This window comes from Saccopteryx leptura, chromosome 3, assembly GCF_036850995.1.
Source record: "Saccopteryx leptura isolate mSacLep1 chromosome 3, mSacLep1_pri_phased_curated, whole genome shotgun sequence".
NCBI lineage: Eukaryota > Metazoa > Chordata > Mammalia > Chiroptera > Emballonuridae > Saccopteryx > Saccopteryx leptura.
In genome coordinates, this window is record NC_089505.1 from 5,457,393 (window position 1) to 5,483,161 (window position 25,769).

Consider the following 25,769-nt stretch of genomic DNA (forward strand, 5'->3'; position numbering starts at 1 on the left):
GGGTCCCCAAACTACGGCCCGCGGGCCACATGCGGCCCCCTGAGGCCATTTATCCGGCCCCCGCCGCACTTCTGGAAGGGGCACCTGTTTCCTTGGTGGTCAGTGAGAGGAGCATAGTTCCCATTGAAATACTGGTCAGTTTGTTGATTTAAATTTACTTGTTCTTTATTTTAAATATTGTATTTGTTCCCGTTTTGTTTTTTTTACTTAAAAATAAGATATGTGCAGTATGCATAGGGATTTGTTCATAGTTTTTTTTATACTCCGGCCCTCCAACGGTTTGAGGGACAGAGAACTGGCCCCCTGTGTAAAAAGTTTGGGGACCCCTGATCTTGACTATTCCTTCAGAATGTAAGACGGAGACATTATTTGTAGCATCCGTGTTGTATCCCATATCCGATGGCCCTCGCTGGTCAGCAGTATGTCTTTCTGAATCGTAGCGGCTGATGTCTGTTGAACATGGCGACAGCCATTAGTGCCGCTCACGGAGACCCACCATGTTCCTGACCCTGGCGATGGGCGTGGCTGTGTGACAAGGTCTGAGTGGTGGGTGTGGGCACAATGTCTGTAGAGGCTTGGCTGGCCAGTGGGACATCTCGGGCCCCCAGGTCCTTTTCTTGGCTACTGGCTTCGCCGTGCTGGACCCAGAGAGCTCACGGTGAGGCCCAGTGGCTGTGGAGGACGGGCCGAGCTGAGACACGGCGCTGTTAGCTCCTGCAGAGCCGGACAGCCGGTCTTCGTACAAGCGCTTACTGCGCGCCTGACGCTGTTCTAAAACCCTGAGCGGCGGTAACTCGGTGTGTGCTCGGAGCAACTCTCTGAGGTCAATTCCACTTACTCCTTGCTGAGAAATGCAGAAACTGAGGCGCCGAGGAGAAACAGCATCAACGAAACCCAAGTCCACGGCAGCCCCGGTGTGCCACAGCGGGCTAAGTTACAGTCACTACCAGGCTCGGTCGGTGGCGAGGTGGCAGGTTTGATCCCCGGGCAGGGCACAGACAAGAGTCGACCAGTGAATGCATCAGTGAGTGGAACAACACGTTGATGTTTCTCTCTCTATGTCTCTCTCCCTTCCGCTCTCTTTGAGATCGATCCATAAATATAAAATAAAAGGACTTTCAAACACCTGACCCACCAGTCGGAGCAGGACAGTGCACTGGACACTCCCGTGGGGAGCGCTGACCACCCAGCCGTGAGCAGCGCCTGCACTGAGCGGATGTTGGCTGCGTCCTGGGTCCTGGGTCCCGAATCTCTCCCCTCCATGGCCGGCGATTTCCCCTCCAGTTCATTCACGTGACCTCAAGACGCCCGTGTTATTTATTGTTCCGGACACCTTTCTCCGCGTCCCCGGTTCGGTGAGACTCTACCATTCATGCTTGGATGTATCGGAAACCGCCCTAAGGAAGAGTTTGCTGCTGTCCTTTCTGTCAAATGGTCTGATTTTTTCCAAGAGTTAGCGCGCCTCAAGGCTCAGCGCCCTCTGTGATCACCTGAGACTCAGCCCAGGCTTTATTTGGTTTTGTGTGGGGACCAAGTATTTTTAGCTGAGTAAAAACAGAAGGCGTGACCACATGTGGACCGGAGAAGCACAGAATAAGGCTCATTTTCAACATATGGGTTGTAACATAAAAATAGGTCTGGGTGCCTTCCCTGCACAGCCTTCGTCCTAAATAGGCTTCAGACTTCTTTTCCTCCGTGTCAGTAAAACATTGTGCCCCCAAAGTCTCCATTTTTCCCCCCACACCTGATCACCACACCACATCCCACTGTCAGGGTCCGATCACCCGTCACCGAGCCTCCTGTGACATGCCGGGGACGCAGGAGGAGAAAGAGGGGGAAGACCAGGCTTCGTCGCGAGCTCGGTGGATGCAGCCAGCCTGAAGCAGAGTTAAGGAGCAAGCAGCCAGGATGCAGCAGCAAGTCTTGTCACCGAGAGTCACAGGCAGGGCGTCCACAGGGCCCTGCTTGAGGGGAAGGAGCCACAAGGGGAGGAAGCAGGGCCCCTCGGGAAGGGCCTGGGAGCCCAGCCCCCCCCCAGGCCACCTTCCAAGGGAGACCAAGTAGGAAACCACACTAAGCTTCTGAAAGTCCTGCTTGGGCCAAAGCAGGTCCTCGAGGGAACCAGGACACCGACACCCAGGGGAGGTCCTCGAGGGGACCAGGACACCGACACCCAGGGGAGGTCCTCAAGGGGACCAGGACGAGGACGCCCAGAGGAGGTCCTCGAGGGGACCAGGACGAGGACGCCCAGGGGAGGTCCTCGAGGGGACCAGGACGAGGACGCCCAGGGGAGGTCCTCGAGGGGACCAGGACACCGACGCCCAGAGGAGGTCCTCGAGGGGACCAGGACACCCAGAGGAGGTCCTCGAGGGGACCAGGACACCGACACCCAGGGGAGGTCCTCGAGGGGACCAGGATACTGACACCCAGAGGAGGTCCTCAAGGGGACCAGGACACCGACACCCAGAGGAGGTCCTCGAGGGGACCGGGACGACACCCAGAGGAGGTCCTCGAGGGGACCAGGACGAGGACGCCCAGGGGAGGTCCTCGAGGGGACCAGGACACCGACACCCAGGGGAGGTCCTCGAGGGGACCTGGACAGCGACACCCAGGGGAGGTCCTCGAGGGGACCAGGACGAGGACGCCCAGAGGAGGTCCTCGAGGGGACCAGGACACCGACGCCCAGAGGAGGTCCTCGAGGGGACCAGGACGAGGACGCCCAGAGGAGGTCCTCGAGGGGACCAGGACGAGGACACCCAGGGGAGGTCCTCGAGGGGACCAGGACACCGACACCCAGGGGAGGTCCTCGAGGGGACCAGGACGAGGACGCCCAGAGGAGGTCCTCGAGGGGACCAGGACGAGGACGCCCAGAGGAGGTCCTCGAGGGGACCAGGACGAGGACGACACCCAGGGGAGGTCCTCGAGGGGACCAGGACGAGGACGACACCCAGGGGAGGTCCTCGAGGGGACCAGGACGAGGACGACACCCAGGGGAGGTCCTCGAGGGGACCAGGACGAGGACGCCCAGAGGAGGTCCTCGAGGGGACCAGGACGAGGACGCCCAGAGGAGGTCCTCGAGGGGACCAGGACGAGGACACCCAGAGGAGGTCCTCGAGGGGACCAGGACGAGGACGCCCAGGGGAGGTCCTCGAGGGGACCAGGACGAGGACGCCCAGGGGAGGTCCTCGAGGGGACCAGGACGAGGAAGCCCAGAGGAGGTCCTCGAGGGGACCAGGACGAGGACACCCAGGGGAGGTCCTCGAGGGGACCAGGACGAGGACGCCCAGAGGAGGTCCTCGAGGGGACCAGGACACCGACGCCCAGGGGAGGTCCTCGAGGGGACCGGGACACCGACGCCCAGAGGAGGTCCTCGAGGGGACCAGGACGAGGACGCCCAGGGGAGGTCCTCGAGGGGACCAGGACGCCGACACCCAGAGCTGGTGGCTGTCCCAGCTGCTAAAGCGGGTCAAGTGCCTGTTCCAAAGGGCAGGGACTGTCACACCACCCGGTCAGGACAGTCGGGTGGGTGGGTGAGGACGCCGGCTGCTCACCCTGGACGTCAGCTCAGGATGGAACGGAGGTTGGCGTGAAGGTTTCGTGGGGAGACCAAGGAGACAGTCCACTGTCCACACAGCGTTCGTAGCCTCTCCTCACGCTGGCCGGCGCGCCCTGTTTTGGCAGGGCCCCGAGATTTCCTGGACTTCCTGCAGAATTGTGTGTGCTCTTGCGGCCATTCCCCGACGGAGTCCCCTCGATGTTCTGTTGTCCCCGATGTCCCTCTCACTCTAGGTGGTTGATCCACACACGTGTCTCACTCTCCAGCATCTCCCAGGACACGGGCACCTGCACGTCCTGACATCGCCCAGGCATGGCACGAGCAACCTGAGCTTGGTCCTCTGGTCACATGCCCTGCGCCAGCCTTGACTCTGGGTCCCTCCTTTCTCCTCCCCGCAACTCCTGTTCTGTGTGGCACCTGCAGACCCGTCCCCCTCGGGGAGACCCTGTTCCCTTCCTGCTGGGATGGCTTATTTCCGGCCGGCTTCTCTCTCTCTCTCTCTCTCTCTCACACACACACACACACACACACACACACACACACACACCACCCCTCACCCCTTCCCCTGGCCCCTCCTACCGCAGCCCCGCCCACTCTCTCAGCCCCTCTTGGACCAACACAGGACTCCCAAACCAAGCTCGGTTTCAGAGCATTCCATGCCCTCGTCCATCTCCAACTACGCAGCCCTGTGCACTCGCAGCTCCGCACAAGGGCCCAGTGTGGGGAAGCCTCCTCCGTCTGCGAATTCTGCACCCTCCCCTCCCCATCCCAGCCCCCCGCTCTATCCCGACCGCCATGCCGGCCACAGGCACGCATGTCCCCTCCACCTCGAGGCTGTGAGCACGGCACACAGTGGCCACCTCTGCCCCCTGGTCATTCTGTCCCCGTTTGTGGGCTACGTGACCGAGCTGGCACCATTCACTGGCATGTCCATCACACGTGAGGGTGTGAGCATCATTCGACACGATGAAGACCTGCCCTTATATTAAATTATTCTAAGCCACGCGACCTGGTCCTGACCCATCCAGGCACCCGCTGTGCAATGGGGAAGAGTCCAAACGGCTCACTGAGCAGTGAAACAAATCAGTATCTGCTTTCAAATGATCAAATGTCTACCCCCGTGTTCCCTAAGCTGTACGCAATTGCCGCATGAGCACGTACCTATCGCAGTTTACCAAGATGTGTTTACTCAGTCTTTCCATTCACTTCCGGACCGTCGGCAGGCATCTGAAAATGGTTGGCGTGGCTTCTGCTCGACGTAGCTGTTTCGACCAGATGCCCTTGACTGAGCCGTGATTTGACGTGGGGAGCTCCAAAACTCTTCCAGCGACTTCCTTATTAATGACACGGTCATTCGGTGACCTTGACTGAGCCGTGATCTGACGTGGGGAGCTCCAAAACTCTTCCAGCGACTTCCTTATTAATGACACGGTCATTCGGTGACCTTGACTGAGCCATGATCTGACGTGGGGAGCTCCAAAACTCTTCCAGCGACTTCCTTATTAATGACACGGTCATCCGGTGACCTTGACTGAGCCGTGATCTGACGTGGGGAGCTCCAAAACTCTTCCAGCGACTTCCTTATTAATGACACGGTCATCCGGTGACCTTCGTCTCAGTAGAGAAGCTCTTTAAACATCATCGCTATCGTTCATGTCAACGTTTCCTACCTAACACCAGTTACGTGTAAACAAACATGGCAGCCCTGACAGCACCAGCTGACAATTTTTTCCATGTCCAATATCTCGACCATTAAGCTCAAATCATGAAAATTGCTTATTGGATTGTCATTTTGAGTTAGCTGGCTGAATTTTTCTTCATCCACGGAGCTCCACAAATGTCATCCGAACGACTTTCAGAATTCCAAAAATGTTTTAAAAGTTCACACTTCATTGTGGTTTGTTCCTTTTCTCATTAAACGTTCATTATACGACACTGAATTACGATACCCTTTGAAACGTTTCCTCATCAGTGATTGCGAATGTTTCCCTGTAAAACCACAAGCCTTCGGTAGACCGTGATGATCCTGGTGCTAAAACGATGCAGAAAAACTAACATTTTCGGTTTATAACATGACACGTGTTGGCACCCTTTGCAGTCAGCATTTATACCGGTATCAACAAGCTGCGTTTATTTTGCTGAGACGATCAGAGGGTTGTTAATTCCGGGAATGCCGCTTCTTTACGCATTCCTGCATAAGGTCAGATCCTGTTCCAAGCATCAGTGCCCTTGCCCAGAGTGCTGTTTGCTTAGGACATTTTTACTGCAAACTCTGCAGTTACTCCTTGCCTCAGAAACTCAATGCACCGCAGCAGTGAAACCCAGCGTTTCTCTGAAAACCGTAAGAAGGGAGCCCACTTATCCGGGGCAGGGATAACAGTCCGTACCAGTTTTGCGTGACCTAACGAATACACACGTCACGTCACGATGAAATGCCACCACGATGGCAGCCGCCTGCCGTTTGCCTGTCGACAAGCCACAATGGAGTATTCAGTCTTGTCACCGGCAACAGCTCCCCGGTGACAGCGTGGTCACCGCGCGGCGGTTGTATCTGAACACAGCCGCCCGGAGTTGAACGGAATTAATTACTGTCGTCAAGGATGGTCTGGTTTTTTTTAACACTGAGATGGCTTTTTCATCTTGCTAAACAGCAAGGAGTTGGTGTAAAGCCAGTAGCCAGGGCTACCATCACAGCAGCCTGGCCCATGCAGGTTTGCATTGGATTCGGACAGTTGGTAAAGAAACAACGGAGCCAAAAACTGATGGGCCAACATCTTTAATCCTAGCTTGCACCCGGCGGGCAAGTAAAAACACACACTGGGCTCCAAAACCCACTCATATTCAGTGCTCACAAAGCTACTGACTTATCCGAGTTTCCTAGAATCAAAGGTTTCTAGCTCACCAGACTTATTCACCTCTGTTCCCCATCTCCTTCCTTCTCCAGCGTCAAACTGCACAAACTGGCCTCGCAATCAACACTCCGCCATCTTGGCTGCTTACCCTGGCCTCCTCCATGTGGCCTCTCTTTGCTCTGCTCTCTAATGCTAATCCCAGGAACCAAGAGAGCAAGCTCCCGCTCTGCCCCTATTTTATAGTGTAGAAATCCAAACCTTTAATCCAATATGCAAAATAGGGAAGTCTCTAATACAAAGTCACTTATCTGGGACATGATGGGATTGTACCACCCCACATCAAAAAGGGTGGGAAAGGCTGAATCCCAAAACCAAGCCCCAGGCTACAAGGATTCTGCCTGCCTTTAGCCCACCCCCAACAGACATTAATATCACCTGGGCAACGGCCTCCACGTGGGCAGTGTCATCTTTAACAAAGTGAGCATAATATATTTTATCTGCCCAACAGTTGGCGAGCTCCTTTGTCCCACCAGCAGCAGCACCCCATTCTAGGACAGATCCTCGGGGCCACCAGGTGCTATGCAGTGTGCTGGTGTCCAGCCCAGGACCAGCTCGCACACACTATTCTGTGAGCGTGGGTCTTCCTTCTCCTGAGTCCTGGGCTGTTTTAGTCACCTGAGCACATTAGGTCAGCACACTTAGTGACTGGACCAACAAAAATTCCCAAGTGCCTGGGCCCTGTTTCCTTCCTTGAACGCGTTGAAGGTTAAACCAGGTGCCTGGTCCTTCTAAGCACCGAGTAAACACACATTCCTGGTAGTCGTGCCCGAGTCAGGGCCCCTGGGGCATCTGGGTCTGCCCCGGACACTCGCGCTGGGCGCAATGCCCTTGCACAGGCGTCCCCAAACTACGGCCCCCGCCGCACTTCCGGAAGGGGCACCTCTTTCATTGGTGGTCAGTGAGAGGAGCATAGTTCCCCGTTGAAATACTGGTCAGTTTGTTGATTTAAATTTACTTGTTCTTTATTTTAAATAGTGTATTTGTTCCCGTTTTGTATTTTTACTTTAAAATATGTGCAGTGTGCATAGGGATTTTTTCCTGGTTTTTTTTATAGTCCGGCCCTCCAACGGTCTGAGGGACAGTGGACTGGCCCCCTGTGTAAACGTCTGGGGACCCCTGGCTTGTGTTTCGCTTCCCTCCGTCCAGATGTGAGTTTTTCCATCCTACCTCCTCCTCTCCCCCGGCATTTCCTACGGCCTGCTTTAGGGTCAGTTGCAACCTTGGTGATTTTACTTCTCTGATATTTCCTCGAAAGGCCCAAATTCTGACCCTGTCTTCTAGTATATGTGCTGCCGAAGCGAGCACCTGACCCTGTCTTCTAACTCGAGGTCTGATATCCGGGGTAAGTTTTGTTTTTTTTTTAATACACGTTCTGCTTCTCTTTCGGCTGCGGCTTTCGCACGAACGGTTTTCCGTTTCCCAGACGGAGGCAGGCACGCAGAGGAACAAACAGCAAAGCCCTTACTCTGCCGAGCGCTGACTGATCCCGCCGTAGGATGACGGGCATTGCCATTACCTCACAGCCCTGGAATCTGCTGCCGTTCCCTCTCGACTGTCCAAATATTTAGACGCCCGCTATCTAAGCCGTGCCCTTTCTCTTCCCAAGGACTTAGTTCCCGGCTTGGCCCCTGAAGAGAGGAGAAAGTTTTGTTGACGCTGGGAAGGCTTTTTTGAGAAATACAGAGACCAAAATTTTCTAAAGTGGGAGGAATTTTTTTATAAAAGCGGGCAAGTTGCTGTCACCAGCGGGATTCATTGAAGGTGAGCGGGGAGTGGGTGTTGGATCAGCCGTACAGCATGTCCCGGCCTGGAGACGGGGACCCCGGTTGGGTGACAGGCCTGTACTCACCTCGACTCTGTCCGGACAGTGTCAGCCACCGCCCCGTCTGCAGACCCCATGGACCAGGGCGCATCCCCTGCTGTCCTGTGAGTGACCACCACTTCGGCCCACACCTGTGTGCCCGAGGTGTCCAGCCGGGCGCACACAGGCTCTGAGGTTCCACCAGGGATGACAGCTGAGGACTTGTCCTGAGGAGGAGGAAGAGGAGGGAAAGGTCAAGTCCGGCCATCCCGGACATCCCCCTTGGACAGCGAAAGGCAGTTCGGCACTGGTGTAGGCAGGTCCGGGAAAGGAAGGGCATTTCTGGGGACATGGAAATGGGCAAACTTTACTTCAGGTCAAAAACTGGAAAGTATCTGCCCCCAAAATACATGCACGTGGCCTAGGTCACCAGCTCTGAAACGGACCTTCGCCTGCTCACCCCTGGTCAGGGCCTGTTTTACTTTGGATCCAGCAGAGACGTGCTTCTCAGAAACCTCAAACAAGACCATCACAGACAGACAGACAGACAGACACCCCTCTCCGGCTGCAGGCCTGGCCGCCTGGGCGCCCACCGAAGTCCCGCCCCTTCCACGTGAGCCTTTCCCCCACATCTTCATCTCACCCCTGACCAGTAGAGCCCGGCACTGCGGACCAGGGACCAGCCAACCGAGCTGCCCCGCCCGGCTGTGTGAACGCGCCTCACCTCCCACGCACAGCGCAGGCGGGCACGCGCGGGGATGCGGCGCTGGCTCTGCCCCCGCCTCCCACGCACAGCGCAGGCGGGCACGCGCGGGGATGCGTGCTGGCTCCGCCCCACCTCCCACGCACAGCGCAGGCGGGCACGCGCGGGGATGCGGCGCTGGCTCTGCCCCCGCCTCCCACGCACCGCGCAGGCGGGCACGCGCGGGGATGCGGTGCTGGCTCCGCCCCCACCTCCCACGCACAGCGCAGGACACGCGCGGGGATGCGGTGTTGGCTCTGAGCGGGCAGGAGCGTCGCTCCTCAGTTGGGCCACACGGAAGTAGCATGATTGCTCCCCGATTCTACTACAAACAGCATCATCTCAGTTCCCCGGCCTCGCGGCCAGCGGCTTCTGTACAGGAGGCAGCGCTCACCATGGACTCAGGGCCCGGTTTCCTGCCACGTGGTGGTCCACCCCACTCCCTGAGCTCCCCGCGCGCATGACTGTCCTGGGTGCTCCCGTGGATGGCGGACCACAGGCCCTTTCCGACATCAGCGCCGACAGGACGCTCTGCCTCCCTTGGTCCCCCCACGGAGCCGTCAGTCCTAGCTCCAGGAACCACGCCCACTCTTCTCTGTCACCGTCTGCAGCACCACAGTGACCACGGTCAGCGGAATGCAGCCACAGGGCCCTGCAGCCTGGACGCTCTGTTGATGGGTCTCTTCTAACGCACCACCCCCCACCCCCCAACTCTCTCACTGCCCCCACCGTGCAAGCTGGTGATGGCACGGACCCCCCAGCCCCTCCTGCCTGCTCCGGGTCTCTTCCCTCCCAATGCCACAGCCAGACTCAGCCGCCAGCCAGCCATGCTGGGTCAGGCCCCTCCAGGGCTCAAGAACGTGGAGGCTGCTGATAACCCGGCCTCACCAAGTCCCCAACTCATCCGTCTGGTTGGCTCTAGACTTTCTGCTCAATCTTGTCCCAGCACACCGGTGACACCTGACTCTTCATGTCTCCTCAAATTCTCCTGGTCTCCACTCCTTTGTCCCCACTCCCTGTCCCCACATCCCTGCCCCACCCCCTGTCCCCACGTGCCTGCCCCCACGCCCTCACTCCCTGTCCCCACGCGCCTGCCCCACTCCCTGTCCCCACCCCCATCCTCACCCCCTGTCCCTTCCAGGCCTAGTCTCAGGCCGCTTCCCTAGCGGCCAGGGCACCGCCCTCCATCTTTGCTTCTGGCCCAGGCTTCTGCACGGCAGTGTCTGCCTCTCTTGCAGTGCCTGTCACTGTGCCCATCGACACACCACGCACAGCGAGGGGGTGCTGGGCCCCACTTTACAGACTGAGACACACCTTCAGAACAGGCCCGCGGAGCCAGAGCGAGGCCTCAGCAGGATCCAGGCGAGCCATCTCTACCCCTCACCCTCAAATGTCAAATCACTGCATGGCCTCCCTGTCTCCCCCACCACTCCCCTCCTGCCTGTTAGAGAAACCCCAACATGCGTGAGCGTTCTAGCAAACAAGGTGGTACTTGACTTAAAAGAGTGTGGGTCAAATAAGTTTGCAAATATGATATATAGATTTGCTCGCTTATAGTTTTCATTGGGTGTGGGGGACAGGCTGTAAGCAGGCAGGGTCCTTATAGCCTAAGGCTTAGTTTTGTTTTGGGGTTTTTTGTTTTTGTTTACAGAGAGAGAGAGTCAGAGAGTCAGAGAGAGGGACAGACAGGAACAGAGAGAAATGAGAAGCATCAATCATCAGTTTTTTGTTGTGACACCTTTGTTGTTCATTATTACTTTCTCATATGTGCCCTGACTGGGGGGCTACAGCAGACCGAGTAACCCCTTGCTCAAGCCAGCGACCTTGGGCTCAAGCTGGTGAGCTTTGCTCAAACCAGATGAGCCTGCACTCAAGCTGGCGACCTCGGGGTCTCGAACCTGGGTCCTCTGCATCCGTCTGACGCTCTATCCACTGCGCCCCCACCTGGTCAGGTGCCTAAGGCTTAGTTTTAAGCCTAAACTTTTCCCCACACTCGTGACTGATTGCATGATGTGGGGTGGTGCACTCTCACGAGGAATCCCATTTATGCCTCAGATAAGCAACTTTGTATCAGAGACTTATTTGTATATTGGCTTAAAGGTTTTAATTTCTATATTATAAAATGGGGCAGACAGGGGCTTGCTCTCTCTCTCTCAGTTCCTGAGATTACTATTGCAGGAGAGAGGCAGCCAAGATAGTGGAGTGCTGAAGGAGAAGCCAGTTTGTGCAGAGAGAAGGAGATGGGGAACAGAGGTGAATAAGGCTAGTGAGCTAGAAATCTTTGATTCTAGGAAACTCGGATAAGTCAGTGGCTTTGGGAGCCCTGAATGAAACAGGAAGTGTTTTCCCACCGTGTGTATTTCTCGCCCGCCGGGTGCAAGCTAGGATTAAAGCTAACGGCCCACCAGTTCTTGGCTCCGTTGTTTCATTACTGTCTGTCGGAATCAAATGTGAACCTGCACGGGTCAGGAGGCTGTGATGGTGGCCGTGGATACTGGCTTTACAAAGACCTTCTTGCAAATCAACATGGAAGGAAGGACGTGAACAATAAGGCCTGTCCTCGCTCCCTCACAGGCCCTGCGTCGTCCTCGGACAGGAGGGGACAGCGCAGGGACCTGTGGTTAGCACCTCAGGGAGAGCGATGGCTCCCTCAGGCCCCGAACTCGGGCACGTTACAGGAAGTCGGGTTGACACAGTGCGCTGTCTGGGCCGGGTTCACGGGAAAAAACGACTCAGAATAAAAAATGGTCACAAGCTTAGTTACCAAGGTCACCTGTGTCTGGCCCAAACCTCCCACCTCAGCCCCGTGGCCTCCTGGGGCCTCACACTGTCCTCCCTGCTGACCCCATAGTATGCGTCTCCAGACTCACGCACTTCTAAGCTGCTCCTGCTTCCCAGGGTGAACTCCCAGGCCACCCGAGCTGCCCCAGCTGCTCTCAGGAGGCCCTCTGGACCTCCAAGCCTGAGTGAGGGGCTTTCTAACACACCTCCGGATCCCTCGCCCGGGCCGGTCCCTGGGGACTCCGGTCACGGGGCGTCTGAGTGGCCTGGCCCTTGATCTGCGGCTGTGGCAGAGAGGAAACCATGGCAGAAGCACACAGGTGCAAACCCGCAAACCACTGAAACCACGGAAGCGGGCACTGTCCAGCTCGGGTCACTAACAATGAAGACGCGCTTCCTATCCAGGTGATACGTAACCCATCTATGGGGCCAGACAGGCCCCTACGTTACCAGAGGTAAGGCAGAGCCAGTGCAGAGGTCAGACCCAGGGCAAGAAGGCCTGAATGAGCTGTAGGCTTTGTCCTGCGCTGCCCTCCCCTGAACCACCACACCTCGACCAGAATAAAGCCAACCGCCCACTTACGCCAAAGGGACGTTGGGTCCGGTCAGGGACATGGAGCTGGCCGGCGCCTGCAGGTTCTGTTCCTGCAGTTACCCCCCCACCGCCACCCCCCACGTCGCACTGGGGACCCAAGATCAGCAGTCATGCCTTCCGGATACGCTTCCCCGTCTGGTTTCTGTAATAAACGGACAGCTTCCACGTGCTCTGAGCGCCGGAATGCAGGCGTGGGGACAGCAGGCCCCCCTGCCACCTCTCCCTCCCTGCCCGTCCTGTGGCTCTGGAGGCAGAGAGAAGGGCGGGCACCAGCCCCCCTCGCGGACAGTCCCTGGAGCAGAGCCGAGACGTGTGCACCTGTGCTGGTTCCGGGGACTTGCTCTCTTTCTGCTCAGAGGCGGGGGTTCTCACGGCCACCAGGAGGCAATGCACACGGTCCGCGTCTCTGATCGGGCGCCCTGCCTCTCTCTGGTGAGGGCCCGACCTGCCCTGGGGCTTCGAGACCGGGGACCCCGGCCTCCTAGTCAAAGGAAGTGGCGGACTCCAACATCGCGCGACGTGAAGTCGCGTCCGGGCCTCTCTCCTCCTTCCACGAACACCAGTGGGCCCGTCAGGGCAAAGAATTCCTTCTGCGAATTATATTCCAGCAAATAACTGCCCCTTCAGGTGGTAGACACTCATTAAATGCCTGGCAGGTGAGTAAAGGGGTGGACGGCTAAATCCAACTCCCTGAGCCGTGTGCCTGACCGTCAGTCACACCAGCTCCGTGGAGCACATCCCATCCCGGAAGGACGAGTTTCTCAGGGGCCACTTCCCTGTTTCCACCCCCCCCCCCGTCCCTAAAACCAGAATTATTAACTCGAATGACCGCTGCCCAGGTCACTGGGCCAGTCTGTAGTTATCCACAGTGACCCCCGACCCTCACTGATCTAACAACATGATCGTCACAAGAAGTCGAGTCCCGTTCCCGAACCCGTAGGTTGGAAAGCTGACCGTCGGGGAAGGCGCGTAGCTCAGCCCAGGTCACACGGCCATTGAAGGGAAGCGGCTGAGACCTCAGAGCCTGACCCAGATCCTGCCCTTGGCCTGGCCGCATTGGCGTTTCCAACACCTGCTTATGAAACCAGCGGCCTGGGTGGGGCTCCTCAACCTGCCTGTCTTTCCTCATCACTCGGCGGTGACGCCCCTGCGGGCTGGCACCTGCCTGTGAGTAGAAGGCACTATGCCACCTTCAGTCCCTTTGTGATCTGTCCTCTAAGACACCTCCCGCCAGTTCCCTAGTAATAGAAGTGATTCCAAACTTCTATGGCTGTGATCCGGTGTTGTCTGAGTCAGGATTCCCCCAGAGAGAGAGACAGAGAGAGAGAGAGAGATTTTTAAGGAGCTGGCTCCCAGCTTGCATCTGAGGCGGCAAGTCTGAGATCCACAGGGCGGGTTTGAGGCTAGAGATTCAGGTGAGAGCCGACAGTTTGGCCTCGCATCTGAAGACCGTCTGGAAGCAAAAGTCCTTCTTTTTTCCAGGAAATCCTCAACTCTTCAACGGAGCGGATGGGGCCATCTGCTTCCCTGAGAATCAACTGACTTCCAGGTGAAGCACATCAGCCTAATACCCGCACAACATCATCTAGACAGGGGTTGGTGACCTATTGTCACATAACAGGTGACCCTCAGATGCAGTGGGGAGGGGGTCAATGATTATTGTCAACTCTCTTGTTTCTGTGGGTCAGGAACTCAAAGCAGGCACAGCGGGGACGTCTTGTCCCCCGCTCCGTGACGCTGGGAGCTGGAATCATCTGAGGGCTCTTTGGTCAGTGGGTACTGGTGGCCGCTGGACTATTGGCCAGCACACTCCCTCGTCGCCTCCTCACGTGGCCTGGGCTCCCTTACAATGTGGAGGCAGGGTTTCCAGAGGGGGGGACCCCAACAGAGAGAAAGTTCCAGGCGTCACAGAGCCTCACTCCAATCAAAATCGCTGCTCAGGGCAGCAACAAGACCCCACAGGAGCCACCCTGCGGGGAGACAGGTCAGTCCCAGGACGAGAGAGAGAATGTGGGGTGACCTGACTGGGAGGTGTGGCCTTCTCTGAAAACAGCCGGCACCCCTCACTGCCCTAGAAACCCAAGGACAGAATGCAGGCGTGCCTGCCCCACGAGGGACGGAGGCACCGCTCATGCGTAAGTGTTTTCCTCACCGTGCTGGGGAGCGGGGTGTCTCCCGCTCTGTCGCACTGAGTTACACTCCTCGGCTCACCCAAGTGACTCCCTCACTGAGTGGTACATTCCCGGAAGGCAGGAAACGGTGCCTCCGATCCTTAGAGATGGACCCAGAGGGAGGAAGGGAAGGAGGGAGGGAGGGAGGGAGGGAGGAAAGAAGAAAAGGAGGAAGGGAAGGAGGGAGGGAGGGAGGGAGGGAGGGAAGGAGGGAGGGTCCTTCAGGTGGCTCTGAACCCTAAGACTCGGTGGTATAGAAGCTCAGCGTCCAGACCCCAAGTCCCCGTCTGTGGGAGACCACATGGTACAGCCCGGTGTGGAAATGACACCTCGATTCACTCACAGATCATTCTCTGTCCAAGGTCAAGGACCGGCTTTGCCTGAAGGGAAAAGAAGAGACAGTCTTTCAACAATCTCATTTTCAGATACATTTTATAAATTCAAAAGGATGCTCCAGAGTCCTCTGTTCCAAGTCCTATGAAAGCTACTCTACCAAATAGAATCTCACCTGCTTTCTTTTCTTTTCTTTTTTTTACCCACCGGGGAATTATCTTTTAAAAGAAGGCATTCGTTTAAATCTCTAGTGTGCGTGTCCTTTGAAGTCATGGCGAAAAGAGCAGTTCAGATAAGAATGTGGTTTCTAATGGTGAGCACTGGGTCGGGCAGGACAGCCTTCGGATTTTGAAAATTAAACTCACCATTTTAAAACAGTCTGGCGGAAAATAAGTTAGAGCCAGTAAGACGTCTGGAGGTTTTGACATAAACTCTGATCATGAACTTGGGCTTCTTCCATGACTCAGACATGAAGACAGAGGACAGAGAAGCATTTCCGGGACCAGGATGCAGTGGCGGAGCCTGGACTGCCCCTCCGTCCGTCCTTAGGTGAGGCCGCTGCTCCTGGACGGGGAGTGGTGAGCTGGGGGGTGGACAGGCCACCAGCACCATCAGTGATTCATTTTCCATTAACCCTCTGAGACCCATCACCACGGGCACTGTTCTCAACCAAGAGTTATCTCCGCCGTCGGCCCTGGCGGGTTCTGATGCAGCCCGGGCACTGGAGCTGCCTGGCGGGCACGACCAGATGTGGCAGCCTGGCCCACAGGACGCCAGGAGAGCCGGCTGCTGGGTGGGGTCCGGGGCGGCTGTCTAGGGATGAGCTGTCAGCGTGCAGGTGGAGGTGACCCCTGTGAGAGTCTACATGGCTTCGTGTGAGGATGACGTGGACATGTTTCTGATCGGCGGGACTGTTTCCAAGCGTAGCGTGTAAAGTGGGCCCATGAGGAAGACGAATAAAAATGTGAAGCTGACTACAGTATTTTTGTTTATTTTTTTTGTATTTTTCTGAAGTTGGAAACAGGGAGGCAGTCAGACAGACTCCCGCATGTGCCCAACAGGGATCCACCCGGCATGCCCACCAGGGGACGGGGCTCTGCCCATCTGGGGCGTTGCTCTACTGCAACCAGAGCCATTCTAGTGCCTGAGGCAGAGGCCAAGGAGCCATCCCCAGCGTCCGGGCCATCTTTGCTCCAATGGAGCCTTGGCTGCGGGAGGGGAAGAGAGAGACAGAGAGGAAGGAGAGGGGGAGGGGTGGAGAAGCAGATGGGCGCTTCTCCTGTGTGCCCTGGCCGGGAATCGAACCCGGGACTCCTGCACGCCAGGCCGATGCTCTACCACTGAGCCAACCAGCCAGGGCTTGACTACAGTTTTTAAGAAGACGTGTGGTCTCCAGGTATTTCTGCAGTGGGCGGAGCTGATCCGCCTCTGAACCCGGTTTGTGGTCTGACCTATTGACACACAGCCCTGTCTCTCGGAAAGTCGGAGGATGGGCCCTCTCGTTTCTTCCCTTCCTTCACCCCCTTCCCGGTTAAGGGTTTTTGGGGCCTGTGGGCCTGGGTGCCATTAGTCTGGACCCAGGACCACCCGCAGCGGTGACAGTGAGCTCAGCCCCAGCAGGGGCCGGGAGCAGGGCTCGTGTCCACCAGCGCGTGTGACCTCTGTGGTATTCACGTTTCACTGCCTTGATGAGCCCCGAGCAATGTCGGATCAGAACAATCCGAAGTCCTCCTGCTCTCAATGTCTTCGCTTCTCAGAGGGGCCGTGCTGTGAGGTTTCGTGCAAACTCCACCGACCCGACTGGAGGCTGGGCAGCGGCCGGCGCCCCCGCAGACTCGTTCCAGCACGTGCGGTGGGGCGTGGCTGGGGGCGGGGCCTGTGGCTGGGGGCGGGGCCTCACCTGCCTCCGCCTCTCCCCCCAGGTGACTCGGTCACTCTGGGTTCATATGACCCGTCTCTCTCTGACAATGTCCACCAGCTGCAGGCGTCCACCTGAAACCCATGACCACACCGCTGGGCAGGCGTTTCTGCCCTTCTCCGCCCTCGTGGCCTGTCTGTTCTCTCCACGGCACACGAGAATGCATCACTTACACTGAGCTGTGGTTTGATCACTGTCTCCTTGTCAGTACAGAGGTCCCTCCCCAGCGGGCACTGCCTTGCAAGTGACTCACAGTGACACGGGAGCCCGGGAAGCCAACGCCCTCCGCATTCTTCCGCAGGTCAGCCGTTTCTTCCCGCACGGCGCGCCTGTATTCTCGCTCAGCACACCTCAACAGGTGTCGGCCAGCGCGGCCTCCTGAGGAGCCTGCCCTGCTGGTGCCCGACGCCCACAGTGACCTAGAAAATGCCCGTGCATCTATGCCCAGCCCGGGTACACAGGGAGATGGCCCGTGCGGACAGCTGTCAGACAGGCAGCAGCTCTGTGACCGGGCGGGGTTGGGGCACCACCGTTTCCCGTGGCTGGAGCCCTTCACGTCGGGGACCTGTCCTGTCATCTTTGAATCCCCTGCTGCACTCAGCAAACAGTGTCCATTCATGTGTCGTCCCAACCCTGTGCTGCCCAACACAGATCCACCGCAACCGCAGGGCTAGACAGGTGGACGACTGTCATTACTGCATGCAAGTCGAAGGATTCCCAGCAGAAGTCAGAGAGTGGATGAATGAATGGATGGACAGACGGACAGATGGATAGAGATAGAAAGTCACATTAATAAATAGATATAAAGAAATGATAACTATGATGACAGGTAGACAGATAGATAGATGGATAGATAGTAGAGAGACAAGACAGCTAAAAAGAGAGATTGAGGCCTGACCTGTGGTGGCGCAATGGGATAAAGCCGTCGACCTGGAACACTGAGGTTACCGGTTCGAAACCTTGGGCTTGCCTGGTCAAGGCACATATGGGAGTTGATGCTTCCGCTCCTCCCCCTTCTCTCTCTCTCCCCTCTCTCTAAAAATCAATAAATAAAATATTTAAAAAAAAAAAAAGAGAGATTGAGGATGACCCCGCCTTTAAGAGACATGGATCATTGTCACTGACACAAGCCAGAGACCCAGCACCCCGGTGGCTTGGCTGGTGGTGTGCTGACGTTTATGCGTTCAGGTGCTTTTTGATGGGAAAGGGAAGAAGGAGGCGGGAAGGAGGAAGGAGGAGGAGGAACAACAGGCCGAGAACCTAGAGCAGGGGTCCTCAAACTTTTTACACAGGGGGCCAGTTCACTGTCCCTCAGACCGTTGGAGGGCCGGACTATAAAAAAAACTACGAACAAATCCCTATGCACACTGCATATATTTTATTTTAAAGTAAAAAAACAAAACGGGAACAAATACAATATTTAAAATAAAGAACAAGTAAATTTAAATCAACAAACTGATCAGTATTTCAATGGGAACTATGCTCCTCTCACTGACCACCAATGAAAGAGGTGCCCCTTCCGGAAGTGCAGCGGGGGCGGATAAATGGCCTCAGGGGGCCGCATGCGGCCCGCGGGCCGTAGTTTGGGGACCCCTGACCTAGAGGGTCTGTTCGTTGTTTTTTAAGCAGGCCGTTCACGGGGTAACCACAGCCAGCCACGTCTCCCGTTTCCCCAGCTCCAGAAGGAAACAGGCCCAGATCCGGACACTGTTACATCAGAGAAGTTTTCAGTCCGTGGTCGAACTCTTGTCAGAAAGAGGTCGAGATGCGGCCCGAGGGAGCTCCCGGAGGCCGGAGCGCCCTGCACGCAGCGAGGAACCAGCCTCGGCCTCCAGCACCTCCTTACGCTCAGGCAGCCCCCGGGGCTAACGGGGTTCCAAGGACCATTCCTGCTCATTCGGCAGCAGAAGAGGCGAGGGCCTGGCCGACACGGTCTCTGAAGTCCTCCGAGCCCCACTGCTCCCACATTCGACTTGGTGACATTCCCAGCTGACACGTCCGACGTGTTTGCTGTCTCACAAAGCCGAGAGCTCTCCGACTCTGAGGTTGGGGAGAAAGCTCCATCCTGTGTTCCGAGCTCTCCCAAGCCGGCGCCTGTTTACCGAGGGTCTGGGCCCAGCTCCGTGGACCCAGCTGAGCTCTGCGGGCCGGGCCCCCTGTTCTGGTGCCCGGGGCCTAAGTCCCCCCTCCTAACGTGGAAACAGGCAGAGTGTCACCAACAGCGTCCCGGGGTCATGGTGGACCCGGGGCCAAGTCACGTCCCCTTCCTGGTCATTCAGAGGCTACTGGTCACCTTCCCTCTTTTGAAACGTCCTTTGGGGCGGGCACAAGGATGTCTCAGCGGCACGGAAGGGACAGGAAAGGCCTGTGTCAGACTCATGATGACAATGGACTCTGCCCGTGTCCCGGCAGCTCCCGGCCGCGCAGGGCGGTACAGCTGACACTGTCCAGCAGCCCAGCGAACGAGACTGTGCCGTTTGTGGGACGGCCGGCTCCCCCAGGGGCTCCAACGGGGCGGGGTGACCGACACTGGCTCTCAGGGGTGCCGGGTGACATGGCGGCCCCCACCTCGCCCCCTTCTCAGCGCCACGGAGCCTGCCCCTGCCTCGCGTCCAGAATTCTCCCTCGTCCAGTGACGAGCAGGACGGAGAGCGTAAGCCGTGTTCTGACCGTCACGGAAACAGGATGCGGTGGCTCAAAGCAGACCAGCGCTCCCGGTCCTCAGGCCAGCAACCGACGGGTGGATCAGCTCACGCCTCTGAGCACGAAGTAGACACCTGCAGCATGCTGACTGTCACCGGAGGGGCCACCAGGACTGAGGAAAGGGGTCATGGCCACAGGCTTGGAAACAGTGTATTCCAGACCAGACAGCAAGCCCACCACCACGATTGTCAGAGAAGTCAGGGCCGAGGAACGCGATTATGGAATGCAGTAAGAAGGGGGCCCTGGGAGAAGACGGGGCTCCGTGTCACGGCATCCTGACAGGCAGCTCCCGCCCTGGGCGCCCGGCCGGGCTCCAAGCGGCCATCATTCTGCATAGACAGCAGCCGTCCCTCAACCTTGGGGGATGTGCTCCAAGACCCCCCATGGAGACCCGAGACCACGGACAGTGCCGGACGGCACACAGACGTTTCCCGACACCTGCTCACCTTCCCGTGTGAAGGGTGCGCTGTGGGGCGTGTCTTTGGAAGGCTGGACGGGGCTCCCCGCGGTCGCCAGCTTCAGCCCCACCCCCACACCGATGCTGGTTCCTGCCAATGGCCACGGCTGCGCCTTTGCTGGACACGTTGTCACTTTATTAGCACACTGACACTTGACTGGGTTGGCATGATTGGAGAGGGAACTGTTGGGTACAATTGATTTTTCTGAATGATGGAAATGTATCCCCTTAAGGGCTAAAACCTTTAAAACCCATTTTAGATGGTTTGTAGCCTATGAAACACTTTTTTTTTTTTTTTGGCATTCTTAAACTGATAACAATTTAACCTTTGTATGTGTATGATTTGGTGCCTTCGCTAAGAAAAGAAATTTTTGTATAACCATATTATTTGAATTACGGAGGATTCTTCCTACCCACACCAAAATGGTTCTGGACTTCAATTACTTTAATTTTTTTTTTTTTTTTGATATTTGCTTTTTTACAGTTTTTCTTCTTCCTCCTCACACTTCTTGCTGTATTTTCTTTTAAGAGATCTCAAATCTGATCTCGTGGGCCAGGAAGCGTGCTGGCTGAGTGACCAGAGAAAGCGAGCGAGGTCTCGGGACAGAGAAGAGGGGAGGCGGAGGGATCCCAGCGGAGGCGCCACGAGGGCCGTCTGTTGTCCGCAGACCCCGCCCCAGGCTCAGGGGACCACAGGCGGGCCTCTCACCTCGGCAGCGACAGAGGACATGCCCCTCAGATGTGTCCTCCGGTCTCATTCTCACTCCTCCCTCCCTCCCGGACCTGTCCCCTCGTCTGACTGTGACCGTGTCCCGTCACTGTCACCAGCGTGATGGACCGGGTCACACGCAAAGTCTGTAGACCCTCCTTGATAGAGTCACACTGCCGATCCCTCTTCCTCACTTCCTGTGCATGTTTCAAAGATCTGAACTGACACCCCCTCCACTGTCCCCGCCGGCAGAGAGCAGTTTACCAAACCGACCCCTGACCCATGGCTTCCCAACCGACCCTCCCAGAGAACACCCGTCTCCTTCCGGCTCGCTGCAGGGTCCTCCCGAGCCCGTGAAAGTGCTCCCGCCCGGACAGCCTCCGACCTCTCCCATGTCTCTCTGTCACCCTCGTGTGTGCGGACTTCTCACCTCCCGTCTGTGCCTGAGATGGATGGGGGTCCCCCAGGGCTCCTCTGCAGCCTTCCCTCACCTCCACACCCGTGGACAGAACTGCGAACACGCAGGGGGCCCAGCCTGTCCACGGGGGCGGCTCTCTCCACCTCCCTGTAGCCCTGCTCCGGTTCCACGAACCTGGCTCCGCTCGCTGGGAGGCCGGAGCTGGCCGGTGCGTGTGCGGAGCGCAATGGGAAGGTGACCGCCCGGGCACTGGGGGAGTTTCTGCTGATGGAGAGAAGTCCGAGAGGGCGTGGGATGCAGAGGACAGTGGAGGGCAGCGGGACCCAGGAGCTCCGTGGGCACCTGCATGTCTCCAGGTTCCAAGAGCGCAGAGAAAGAACGGGCTCTTCTGGGCTTCCTCTGGGTTCCTGGGCTCTGCCGTGACCACACTCATGTTCCTGAACTGCAAGGTCACCAGCCACCAGCCTGGAGGACACCGTCCCCCGACTCTACGCAGCAAACCAAGCTGACTCCGTCCCAGATGCAGCCGGGGTGCCCTCACCTCGGGGCACTCTGCCCTGCTTTTCCCGCCGGGTTAATGGTGCCACCCCCTGCCCAATGGCCGGAGCCGGGAACCAGTCTCACATCTGTCTCCTTCTGTCCCCTTCTTCACAGCAGGTCTGGATGGACCAGGGTCCCAGCAGAAAAGGAAGCACACTCCAGAGTGTTCAACTGAGAGAGTTTTATGAGGAACTGTTTGTGCAGGTGCGGCCAGGCCCACGGGACAGAAACGGGAGGGAAATGTAGGATTCCGAGTAGAGGAGATTTCCAGAATAAACAAGTCTATAGAGACAGCCGTGGACCTTGGGTTGGAGGGATGGGGGATGCACGCTGACCATCCAGGGGTTCAGGAGTCTTTGGGTTGGAGGGATGGGGGATGCATGCTGACCACTCAGGGGTTCAGGAGTCTTTGGGGGCTGAGGAAAACATTCTGAAACTCACCGTGGAGATGGCCACACAGTTCTGAGGGTACCACAGCCATTGAACAGTACCCTGTAAACGGGAGAATTGTGCGGTATGTGCAAGTTCTCAGTATAGCTGTTATGTATTTTTTTGTGGGGGAGGGGGAGAGACACACTTAGACATCAAGGAGCTAAGCAACCAGGGGACCCGCCACCCCTGTGCCCACAGCTGCACGGACAGGGGCTGGTGGTGCCGGAACTTCAGAGGGTGTCTCTGCGGCACACAGGAATAAATCCTCGGCCAGAGGGCAGCAAGTTAGGGAACCAGAGGAAGAGAGACCTGCCTTCCTGAGTGTTCCCAGGGGAAACGCCAGTCCAGCCCAGCCAGAAATCTAGATTTTTAAAAGCAAGCCACCAGTTTAAATTGAGAAATGAAACTTGGTCAGCCAACACGGGGCGAGCCGATACACTGTTTCCACAGCCTCCGGGGCCCCTATCCGCAGTCAGCCAGAGACGCCCGTTGGGAGTTGGGGCTCTGAGGACAGGAGGGTGAGGGCCAGCAGATCACAGCCGACGGTCCTTGTAACAGGGTCCCCACAGGCGTCTTCTCTGGTTGGTGGCTGCAGGTCTGGTTCGCCTCCTCGGAATTTCTGTCTCCTCTTGAGTTCACCCTGCTTGCCCTCAGAGGGTACGTGGGGTAGAACACAAGAAGGTTAATGGAGATTTAAAGGTTCATAATCTGGTGGCACAACCCGGTGACAACGTGACAACAATACAACCAGCAGCTGCTCGACGGGCCCCTAGCCTGCCCCACCGCCTTGTCCTCTGTCCCCAAAGCTTCGTGTGGGGTTAGGAAGGCCCATGTGGACAGGAAAGGCAGCAGAAACACTGGGGCGATGGTTTTCAGAAGAGGACCTTTGTCACAGACCAACAGGGAAACCCAAATCTCCTCCAACTCACTGAAGGTTCCACCCAAGGACACATCTTCTGGGAGCGGGGCTGGAAGGAGAAATATCCGGAAACACTTGCATGGAAGACCTTTCTCAGTGAAACAAAGAAGCAAGAAGTTGGTGGTTCGTTTGCTGCTTTCCTTAAACAGAAGATACAATAAAATGTTGGGACAAAGAAGCGCTATTTTGTGTGGCTTCAGTATTTCACGATTTCCGTCGGTAATTTTTACAAGAAGCTCCCTGGGTCGGACTTTCTAACAGGGCAAGCTCTCGCGAGGTCGTAGAGTAGATTACGGAGGGCAATCAATAGCCAATATTGGCCTGACCTGTGGTGGCACAGTGGATAAAGCGTCGACCTGGAAATGCTGAGGTTGCCGGTTCGAAAACCTGGGCTTGCCTGGTCAAGGCACATATGGGAGTTGCTGCTTCCAGCTCCTCCTCCCTTCTCTCTCTCTGTCTCTCCTCTCTCTCTCTCTCTCCCTCTCCTCTCTAAAATGAATAAAAAAAAAAATTTTTTTTTAAAAATAGCCAATATTGGCTGACTTGCCGCAGCCAGGCAGAGAACCTAAGAGTTGGGAGGATTCTGCCTTTTCTTCCAACAGGAACCGGAATCCAGAGAATTCCACAGTGTCACGGGCGACGACTGAGGAGTCGTGTAATCAGTCACACTGGGCACCCTGAAAACACTGCCACCCTTGTCATGTGGCAACCGGAAAAGCCCACCGCCCAGAATGAATTCTCACTTTCCTTTTCCGTATCTATTCGTCTAGTTCGACTCCTCTGTTTCCTGTAAATTGCAATAAGAAGACACAGTGAGACAGAGTTGATGAGCAGTGGACACTCTTCCGGTCATATCTCTCCTCCTTCTAAACAGGCGCTGTGCTGTGTAGCGTGCGTGCTTGCGAGGAATCATGTTTGAAGGATGCGCGGCCCGCAGGCTACTTACCCGAACGTGAAAGTGTTCGCCTCTCGCGTGGACCAGCCCGAAGAGCTCGCTTGAGCTGAAGGGAAAACACAAGGAAGTGCGTCCCCTTCTCGTCCTGCGGTGCGATCGTCCCGTAGCTTGGATCAGAACGTGTCTTTGGAATACGCTGCCAAGTGTCAGTAGACACCTGAGAAAACGTAATAACCGGCTGACACACATTTAAAATTAAAAAAAAAAAATGCTGGTGGCAGAAAGAAAGGCAGGGAGCGTGTCTTTTTGAGGGAGGAGCCCTTGGCAAGGTGAACCCTGCAGCTAGGTCGTCTGGGCCTCGGAGGGAGGTGAGGCTTCATCTCCGCGCACGCTGACCAGTGAGCTGGGCACGGCCTGGTGGGTGCTGGCGGAGGAGGACAGGGCCTCCTGGGTCACAGGCAGGGGTCACAGGCAGGGGTCACAGGCAGGGGTCACTGCTCCCGCACGGCCGGCAGGTTGGTTCCCACCCGCCTCCCTCCCCCTGGCTCTCTGAGCCCCAGGGGACCCTGCGGAATGTCCCTGGGGGTCCTTCTGCACCTGCAGCGTCACCAGCTCCAAACCCAGGTGCCCTCTGCCGCGGAGGAAGGCACTGCAGCTCCTACTGGGGACGGTGGACAAGCCCACCCCTCGCGTGTTAGAGGAAGAGGGCCCGTCCTCCACCCCGGGGAAAGGGACAGGGCAAGAGCCGTCACCGCTTCTGCTTATGAGACATGCAGGAAGCAAGAGACCCACGGAGACCCCCTGTCCCCGGCGATGGGCAGGACTCTCCAGTTACGACACTCGCGTAAATGAACGACGACAACAGGCTCAAGCTGAGGTTGCAGAGTTGATTCCAAACTCCGGGCGGGTCTGGTCCCAGCGCGCACCGCCCTCGGTCACGCGGCCGAACAACCTGCTTCCGCAGACGAGCATCATCGCTCGGTATAGAAAAGGCACTGTCACCACAGACCCCTGGACGGACCACGCGGGCACCCTGAACGGTCAGAGTTTTCAACGACCGCCCACCCAATATCATCATCGACCCTTTTCACCGTTCCTCGTAGCCCCGGGCTTTTCCCCACGTGGAACAAGAACACAGAAATAAAGTAGCAAGAGGGTCGGAGTCAGAGCACACACAGGCTCTGTTGTCCGGACTGTTGGCCTTGACTCTGGAAAACGGGGCGGCGCAGGGATCCCTTTTGTCCTCGGACCCATCACCTCTGTGGACCAGACGACAGTTATTGCTACATTGTGTGGCTCCTGAATCCGGGCACACGGCACAATTTTTTTTTTTTTTTTTTTGTAAAACCAATAATATGTGTTATATTCCTAAATTTTGATAGTTTGATAATAGAGTTTAAAATTGGTTTCTGGACAAATTTTCGACGTCACTGTGATGTGTGCATTTCTGCAGGGATTTCTTCTGGCCGGGAAAAATATTTGTATTCAAGTTTAAGGTTATTGTTTATTTCTAGACATGGAGGAAGATAGCACAGCTCTGCAATGTATGTCTTTACTCCCAACGTTGATTGCTGATTTACTTATAAAATGTTTAGATTATATGTGCCATTAAAAAAAAAAGGCAAAATTGCAAAAATTAATTGTCTACGAGGGATCAGGAAGAAAAAAAAAAATAATGGCCCAAGTTTTGCCTAAGTGTAACCACCTCAGGAAGTGAAAACCAGACCAGGAAACCACCGTGACCAAGTTCAGGACATTTACTATAAATGCAACACAATTCGAGTTGCAGATAGGGTGGACTCTTTTTCTCCAGCTTCTTTGAGGTATAATTAACACACAATAAGCTACACATTTACATGATACAGTTAGTTGAGTTTTTAACACATG

At 56.5% G+C, this 25,769-nt stretch overlaps 2 long non-coding RNA genes across 5 annotated transcripts; both read right to left on the reverse strand.

The window, feature by feature from the left end:
- Positions 1 to 396: 396 nt before the first annotated feature.
- On the reverse strand, positions 397 to 5,372 carry LOC136398665 (uncharacterized). Of its 2 annotated transcripts, XR_010750025.1 has the most exons (4): positions 5,165 to 5,372; positions 4,718 to 4,918; positions 3,552 to 3,704; positions 397 to 1,397 (listed from the first exon to the last, which is right to left on the reverse strand). It is a non-coding gene; the product is annotated as an uncharacterized lncRNA (long non-coding RNA). The 2 variants fall into 2 exon arrangements; XR_010750024.1 differs by lacking the exon at positions 397 to 1,397 and having other exon boundaries at positions 3,313 to 3,704.
- Positions 5,373 to 7,472: 2,100 nt separating this feature from the next.
- LOC136398662 (uncharacterized) lies at positions 7,473 to 13,439 on the reverse strand. 3 transcript variants are annotated; one of them, XR_010750019.1, is made up of 4 exons: positions 13,342 to 13,439; positions 8,318 to 8,496; positions 7,774 to 8,096; positions 7,473 to 7,732 (listed from the first exon to the last, which is right to left on the reverse strand). It is a non-coding gene; the product is annotated as an uncharacterized lncRNA (long non-coding RNA). The 3 variants fall into 3 exon arrangements; XR_010750021.1 differs by lacking the exon at positions 13,342 to 13,439 and adding an exon at positions 12,376 to 12,697; XR_010750020.1 differs by lacking the exon at positions 13,342 to 13,439 and adding an exon at positions 8,684 to 9,043.
- Positions 13,440 to 25,769: the final 12,330 nt, after the last annotated feature.